The sequence below is a fragment of the Arachis duranensis genome, chromosome 3 (assembly GCF_000817695.3).
Source record: "Arachis duranensis cultivar V14167 chromosome 3, aradu.V14167.gnm2.J7QH, whole genome shotgun sequence".
NCBI classification, from domain to species: domain Eukaryota; kingdom Viridiplantae; phylum Streptophyta; class Magnoliopsida; order Fabales; family Fabaceae; genus Arachis; species Arachis duranensis.
Window position 1 is genome coordinate 118820369 of NC_029774.3, and position 9766 is coordinate 118830134.

The following is a 9766-nucleotide window of genomic DNA, read 5'->3' on the forward strand; positions in this document are numbered from 1 at the left end:
ACTTTTTTTGAATAAGTTGCTTGAAAATTATTATAAGTTCCTGTTCTCAATTGATGCTTCAACTCTATGATTTATATGATCCAGAGAAGGTTGGTACATAACTTTGTGTTTGTCTGTTTAATGCTTAATATTCAGATTTTCTGTTCTGCTAAAAATGTTTATACAGATAAAGATCATATTTAAAATTCTTTCTAGTTTTTTTGGAGCAGTTGCCATTGAAGCCAAGAGAGTTCACTCAAGCCGAGTTATCACACCAACTTTGTTGAAGAAAAAGGAAGAAATTGTCACCCTTAGACTATAGTTATGATATTTTGAAAAATGATGATGATATAAGTAAAAGTAGTTATGAGCTAGACTAGTATTATGTTATTTTGCAATGATGATATAATGTGATTGTAGATCTTACAACAATTTTTATAAGTCAAATTTAATGATAAATGTTCAATTAGTTTTCTTTAGTAATTTGATTCAGATAGTTTAGGTTATTTATTAACACTAAATTAAAAAAAATTGGAACTAATTTCATTTATGAGAAATCTATTGTAAATAAAGAATTATATATTATAAAAAATCGTTGTCAAAAGTCACAAAAAGTAATGGTGTTAAAACCGATGTTAAACACAACTATAAAATGGCAATAATATTAAAACCGTTGCCAAAAAACGACACTAATGGCAACGTTTTAAAACCGTTGGCTTTGTGAATAATAAAATTACAACAGTTTAAAATCGTTGTCCAGTTATAGTTTTAAACCATTACGTCATGAAAGAGAACGGTTTTAAACCGTTGCCTATCTAGCAACGGTTCTAAACCATTCTTTAAAAATTATTGTCAAAACCATTGTCTATATCAGTAACTTTGGCAATAATTTTTTTGTTACCGTTGCATTTGAGCATTGGCAACGGTCGCATATACCACAGGTCAAAAACCATCGCCAAAGCGTTGCTTAAGGTTTTAGGAACGATTTTTCGATCTGTAGCAACAGTTTTTGACCATTACAAAAATCCTTATTTATTGTAATTAAATTTAGATTTAATTTTAATATTTTATAATATTTATTTTAAATATTCAAATTTAATTATAAATCAATCCAAATAAATTAGGTGAATTCGATGTATAATTAATGCATATAATTTTATAAAATAAATAGAATTTAATTTTTAAAGATTAAACTTAATAAATTATATAATATTTATATACTAAAGTAACTTATTTTAAAGAAAAGATGATACTATGTAATATAAAAATATTTAATAAATTATATAATAGATGTGGCGTTAATGAATTGTTCAAATTAAGTCGAACACATACATTTAACAATTCATCACAGTTCAATTCATCACAGTTCAATTCGAATTATAATTAATTGGAAGGGTATTAAAAGAATCCAAAGGATAAATTAAATAACTCATATAGTTATTAGTCGTAGATAATATATAATTCAGCATCTTAAGCACTTCTTGACATATCTTAACAATTATATTAAGTATATACTAAAAAGATATAAATATATAATAATTAATTTAGTGATAAATTTGTATAAAACAATTTATATTTTAATCTACTCACATAGAACGTGTAGGAAAAATAATAATAATAAGGGTTAAATATTTTTTTCGTTCTTAAAATCTTAGGTCAAAATTAAAATCATCTCCGATCTTTTTTCCTTATTAAAACCATCCTCAACGTTACAAAACGCTATAAAATCATTCTTTTCTATCTCAATTTTAATTTTTGGACCAAATTACCCTTAACAATTATTAAAAAAATAAAAAACAAAAACAAAAAACTCCTCCCCCACTCCCACCCCACTCCCGATGTTTCTTTCCTCCCTATTTCCTTTCTTCTGTTCTTTTCGAACTCCCCTTTTCTCCCATTTTTTCACCCAAAAAATTTCAACTTTTCTTCTCTCCTTCAGCAACAGCAACAACCAAATTCGGCAACAACAATTCTTCTTCTCTTCTTCAGCAGCAACAACAACAAATTCAGCAAATTCAACAATAGCAAATTCGGCAGCAACAACAATCACAAAATAAATCACTAAAAATTTTAAATTTGACAATAGTTCAACAATCATCAATCACACTTTAAATCCAAAATCAGCAATCACAGAAATTAAAAAGAATTAAAAAATAATGTTTATATTCTTAAAAAAAAGGAAAAACGAAATAAGGAGGAACGAAGATGAATCCAAAAACCCCCTAAAATAGCCAACACCATCACTTGAACAAGCGCCAAAAGTAAGGATTTTCACCCACTCGTACACTCCCTCCACGTTCTGTGTGCCATTTCGGAAAGAGTTTATGGTTGAAGCAGGAGGAACGATTGGTTCGGAGCATCCGATGAACTTAAATGGGTTGGGGGAACTGGTCCTTGCTGCAGGTCCTTCACCACTCGTACACTCCCTCCACATTGTGGCTTCTGAAGGAAGTGAGGGAGTATGGCGTGAAAAGGGAAATAGAGCAGATTCAGCGAAGCTCTGTACGCACTCTTTTCTGTGACTTTTGCTACAATTTTTCTGTTCTGTTCCATGAAATTTTCTGTTTTCTGTCTTCTGTACGCACTCCTCTCTTCCAACCGTACACGAGAGAGGTTCCCTTGAAGGATTCACTATTTATCCTTCCGTTTAGGAGCTTTTAACCATTCTAGGGTTTGAAGATATTGGGAAAAAGGCTCTGCTTTATGGTGGTAGTGGTAGTGGTGATGGAGGAGGAGGAAAAAAGAATTCTGCTGTTGATTTTATGAGGTGTTAATGAGGATGTTAATGAACAAGGGAGGGTTAATGAAAAGTGATGATCATGGTGTAGGGATGTCAATGAGGTGGGGCGGGGGCAGGGGATGCCTCCCTACTCCCCGTCCCCGCCCCCAGAATTAATTCCTGTCCCCGTCTCGTTTCCCACCATGGAGGTATAATTGTTCCCATTCCCATTTCCTACATTTCTCGCGTTTTTCGCGGGGCTCTATTCCCCATCTCTCTATATTTAACATTCATATGAAAATTATAATAAAAAATATAAAAAAATCCAAAAAACAAACTACATATTATTACAAACACACAAATATATCTTATCCAAAATTATAAGTTCTAAAATATAACATAGCAAATAATAGTTCATAAAATAAAATCTTGAACAATAGGGTTAGGGTTTTTCAATGAGTGAAATTACTAAAAAAAAACTCCTATATTAAAAATAAAGTAAGGGTTATTAAGTAAGTTCAAAAATTTGGAGAATTATCGGGAATGGGGCGGGAATCTCTGCTCGGGTCCCCGCACTTGTCTCGGGAGAATTTCGCTCTCCATTTCCATCCCCACGGAAAAAATTCTTCACTATTGAAATTTCATTTAGGACGGTTCCCGCGAAAATTTCTGCCTCCTAAAAATTTTTGACATCCCTGTTATGGTGGGATGATGTTTAATTTTTTTGTTAAGGGAATGGATGTGATGATCACAGTGAGATGGGTTTCATTTTTTTTGTTAAGGGAATGGGAATAGGATAGAGATAAAAATGGGGTTCGGTGGGGTGGGTGGGGTTGAGTTATATTTTTATTTTTTNAAAAAAAAAAAATACTTAACCCTAATAACAACCATGCCCCACGTATCTCTTTTAAACATACATTAATTATGACTATTATATATTATATTATTTAACAAATATTCTGTGTCAGAATATGTGTGGCTTGAATTATCAGGTATCCACTAACGCGAAAAATTTAAATTTAAATAAATTAAAGGGAGTGAATATATCTACATGTGGCAGTCCGTCAACTATATCAGTATGCTATAAACGTGGTGAGTTTCTCACAGAAACAGCTAAGAAAACAACGTTGTTTTGCAAAGATATGTTTCATGCATAGACGTGGTCGATATTGGTTTTCAATATACCTCTCTTCTGTGACAAAATAACGTGTGCTATCTCACACAATCTTAGCGTTTATATCTTTATATATCATAGTAGATATAATTCTTCGAAAACTTCATAAATATTATTTTATTAGTTCATCTTCGATGACTATGGATGTAAATGTCCATATGCACCTCTAGAACTTACCCAACAAGCTAGCTAGCTATACATTTTGTCTTGTCATTTTCGATTTCGATGCATGTGTGTAACGTAACCATCGTTCCCAAATCCCAGGTTCTACCATGAAATAATACGTTTTGTCTCACTCAATACATAATTACATATATAATGAAGATAGAAGGAAAAGAAAAATAAAAAATTAATTGTGAAGATTATTGACTTACAGTGACATCTTTAAATAAATTTTAGTTCAAAATAATGAAGCCTTAAAAAACATTGGATGTGATGATTGCGTGTGATAAAATAATGGGCTTTTGTTTGTTTTGGAAATAAATCCAGGTTGATCCCATAGCCTAAAAGAGAGTCCAGGACCAGGACAGCAGGTTGATTCATCCTCTACTGTTGCAACTATCATAGGGTATTTTTCGTTTTTTCATCAAAACTACTCTATTTTTCTCGTACAATAATTTTTTTAAATATTTTTATTGTTATAATATTTATTATATTAATATTCATTTTTTAACAAATACTTAAATGTATGATATAATAAATATAAATTAACTAAAAAATTATTTAAATTTAAAAATATTATTTAATATGAAAATAAATAAAAAATTTAATTTTGATGCACCGTCAATATAAATAGTTTTATAGATAAATCTAATTCGTAAGACCATATTAATAAAAATAGCTATCTTTTACATCAATAGTATAAATGGTCATAAGAAGTAAAGAACGAATGTGATTATACTATGTCTATATAAAACACTTTACACTTTTAATGCATCAAAATTAATTTATAAATAAATAACTGTAAGTGTAATTTTTAAATATATAAATAGAAAATCATAATTGATTTATATAACTTATACGAATAGAATACATGCAGCGGTATACCAAAACCATCGATGATGATTTCCATGATCCCTCCCGCAAATAATGCCGATTATTTCGTTATGGAGGCGTTCATAATGTCTACATGTCCAAATTATGTTCACTCAAATTTAATAATAATAAGTTTCTAGCACATGTTTTTAATTATTTTTTTATTTTAGTTAAAATTTTTATTTTTTAATAAATTTAAAAATAATATATATTTAAAATTGTTTTCTTTTAATATAAATATTAAAAGAATAATAATTAAAAAGATGAATTAAGACTTTAATCATGATTCTAATGTAAATGTCTTTTTTTATAATCCCTTCTCTCTTGTTATCAAACATTTTAGAGGTGCTTTACATAATAAAATCTCAATCTAGTTTTTGATAAATTTGAAAGTGTAAATATAATTGATCACACAAAACAATAACTTTAATTTTACACAAAATAAAATACAAGATTGCTAATCATGTACAAGCTGCTGCTGCTGCTACTACTACTACTACTATTATTATTATTATTATTATTATTATTATTATTATTATTATTATTATTAATTCTGTTATGTCTACACTCTTTATAATAAATGCTATTTTAATATTAATATTTTTTAATAACCAAACATGTATTTTTTTGTTTTATTAATTACAAATGATTTAAATATACAACTAATTAGTAATAATTATATTTTTATAGGATATTAAGAGAATGTCTGGTATATAAATAGTATTTTTCTATATTATTATATAGAGCGATGATTTTATTGTTTAGTCAAATTTTGTTTGCATTTGGTAAATAAAATTAAGTTTGATCCAATATTAAAATTGAAATTTTGAAAGTAAAATTTAGTTTAATCATTTCCTGTATAATAGGTAAAATTAAATTTGATCAAATACTAAAATTTTTTAACGTGTCATATTTTTATTATTACTTAATTATATTTCTTCATTAAAAATTATTTTTGCTTCGCTTCATTAAAAGAATCATTTGTAAAATATATTCTTCTTTTATTTTCTCTGTATGTTTTCCCCCTACTTTTTTCCTGCCATTTGACTAATTCTTCTTTTGTACCATATACGAACCATCAAGATTGAATATTGTTGTATGTATTTAAAGATTTATGTGTTAGGAGGTGCTAATTTAAGAATGAAAAATATTAGAGGATTGATATTTTAACTAATATTTTATTGTTATATTATTAGAATTTAAAATTTAATATAAAATTATTTTTATTAATTAACTATTAATTAAAAATAATAAATTTTATTAATTACGTAGGATTGTTTTTAAAAAATTTAATTTAAAGACTGTGCTTGGGAGATTTTAGTTGAGTAGTGTATGAGAGACACTACTAATAAAATAAAAAATACTATACCCTAAACATTATTGACACCCGTATAATATATATAAGACATACTTATCAGTTATCACCCAATTTATATGGTAGTGAAGAGTTACGTGATTGGAGTTGCATGTGGTGGGTGGGGCCATGCAGTAATACAAAATTACAAATTCACTCTTCTATTTTCTCGCACGCATTACACGTGCCCAAATTAGAATCAAGTCATGCAAGAGTCAAATGCAGCACAATGTTAATTACCACAATGCCCCCATGTATGCGTGCTTGCCCCGTCATGACTCATGAGCCAATGCCCTGTGCGGCTGTGCCCACTGCTGACGTTCATGTTTTCGTTTTTTAATGTGTAATTTTTTAAATTCAACATTTTATTGATGTATTTTACTTTTATTAATTTAAAAATATAAATATCAACAAAAAATATCTTATCTGAATATAAATAAAATATACATAAAAAATTATAAAAATAGAAATTCAAATTTTATATTTTATTTTAGGTGAATTCTACTATACAGATTAAAGTGGTATAGAAGGAAAAAATAAATTTTTTTATAGTTATTTTTTATTATTTTATTATTATTTAAAGTGTAGGTCCTACCTTTTTCAATCTCTCTTTCATCTCATAAAAAAAAAGATCTGTAAATTTACATATTTACCGTATAATCCACCTTTATTTTATATTCAAAAAGTTATGGATTAAAAGATAAAATTTTGAAATTGTTACTAAAAAAACAGAAATATCTAAATATTGTTGAAGATTTAGATCTTATTGCCATTAATGTAAATAAAAGTACCAAGCGCGTTGATCTAATTGACAACAATAAACTATTAATTATAAAACAAAGTTGTTAGTATTTTTCTGCCGTTGCATATATGGTATGGATTTTGATGTAAATGCGAAACTAATAATACTTATAGCTAGCGCTTAACATGGGTAATTTGATTTGTAGAAACTTTAATAATAAGGAACACATAAGTCCAAACATAGAAAAATATCACACATCATATCATTACGATAGCATTAATTAATTAATTTTATGATTGTCGTTTGTAACTTCTTTTTGACGTCTTTTTAGTAATAATTTAAATTAATTAGAGTATGATGATTTTATTCTAATTTTAGTGCTGGGGTCCTTGATTGCAAGTATAAAACCATGGTTTAGATAAGCATCGGCTTCGCGTTTTCCAATCTACAATCGACACTAACGTAACCGATGTGTTTATTTTGAATTTAAGCTATCTTTTAACTGTAAATATAAATTTGCTTTTAATTATTCACTTAATATACGTAATCAATTTCAAAACTTAAATTTATAATTTAAAAATAATAAATTTAATTTTAATTAATGTACTAAAATAATTTTATACATGTATTTAATTACATAACACCACATTAAAAAAAAATAACTATTTTTTACATTGATCCGTGAATAATCATTTAAAAGAACGGATGCATTTACATAACTGTGACTACATTAAAATTAAACTCAAATATATATTTGCATGATTTTGCATATGGTGAACAAAAGTGATAATGTATTAAAATTAAATTTATTTATTAAAATAAACTTGATTGTATATTGTTAGTATTATTCTCGGCAAAATAAAATAGCATTATCTACTTTTCCATGCTATGTGAGAACAAAAGGACAACAGAAGAAGTGATGAAGAACATTGCGGGGTAGGAAAATTCCAAACGAAGCTGAGAAAGGCAAGAGACAAACCACAACGCCGGATAACGCCAGCTAGTTTAATAATGCTACTACAGACATTGTGTGTGCTTGTGATAAGCTGAGAACTGAGAAGGCATCTTTTTTAGATATATAATTTAATTAAAACAATTTTATTTTATGATATTATATATACAATTTAATATTTATAGACGGTTAGTGTTTAAAAAAAGTTTGAAAATAATCAATCGTATAATATTATATTAATTAAAATATTTTTTTATTTTGTTAGTACATTAAAATTAAATTATTATGTATATGTTAAATTGTTAGTACGTAGCGAATAATTACTTTTTTTTATATATTTTAAAAAACAATTAAGGAAATGATTCTTAAACTATGTATAATTTAGTTTACTTTGATATTTTAATATAAGAGTAGACACTTATTTTAATTTCTTACCTTTATCTCGACACGGATAAAGTGATATCTGAAAAATAAAAAACTTCAAATCGATTCCTATCCTTACTATAAATTTTGGGACAATGCGATTTTTTCAACGAATCTAATGTTAAAAACTAAAAAAAAAATGTCTACAATCGTTAAGTAGGTGAGTTGTCTGTTATATATCGTACTAACAATTTCGAATTGGATATGGACTAATTTGTCCATGCCATATAGACAGAACGATGTTGTATTCTGTATGGTGAATACAATTCGTTTCAAAAAAGAAAAAGGGACTTCATTTTAATCTCTCAGTCCATTCAAAATTATTACCATCAAACCCTAATACCTAAATGTCTTCTCCCTCTTGAACTGTTGATGTTGGAAGTTGCTGTTGATGGCACTGTTTACGGAAGTTCAGACGACGACGGTGGTATTTTTTATTTTATAAAAAAATACAGGTAAATAATTCTTAATCAGTCAACTCTAAATAACTACAATTAATATAGTATTATTTAAAAAATAAAATTTAAATTATTACTAATTAATGATAATTAATTAATATAAAGTACAATTTAAAAATATTTATTAGTTTATTATTGGCTAGACCCTTGTTAATTACCCGAAAAGATTGTTATTTTATTTATGAACAACTCTAGTTTTTCTAGTTTTTAAATTTTTTGTGGTCCTAAGTCTGTCTGCATGCTAGGAGTAGTCCACAACATTTGTATCAGCTAGTGCTGTGCCACAACACCTAACTAATCTAGCTCGTATAAGAAAGAAATAGAAAGTTTTTAGTCCCCAACTTTTCAAACATTATTCCAATAAATATGTTCTACCAACTGTGACACCATCTGTTCTTCCAGCAAATGTAAGACCATCTGTTTCACATGGTGTGTTACAGAGACAATGGCAGTAGCTAGTGCTGGAACTGCATTAAGATTTTTTAATTTTGTTTCTACTCTTGGATTCAAGCCTCCTAAAAAGACTGGATAAATTGTGAATTGATTGTGGCACAAATATCTTTAAAACTTATGTTTTTTGTTTTAGGTTTGGTTTGGTAAAACTTTAAGAAGAGGAGTTTGTGCTTTTGAAAAGTATAAATACTTTATTTTATGTTTGGTAAATTAAAAGGGGAGTTATTCAGATAAAAACGCCTAAAACGTCTTTTTTTAAAGATGTTTTTCAGTAATTAAAATTTAACATATATAATCGATTAAATCATGTTATTTTTGTCAAAATTAGGCCAGACAAATTGATTTAACCAAAAAAAATAGCGAATCAAATCTTAAATTAGTCTAAATTAATATTATTTTTTTATAAAAAATGACTACAATACTCTTATTATAGAGAATGATTAAAATACTCTTATTATATATATATATATCCTAACT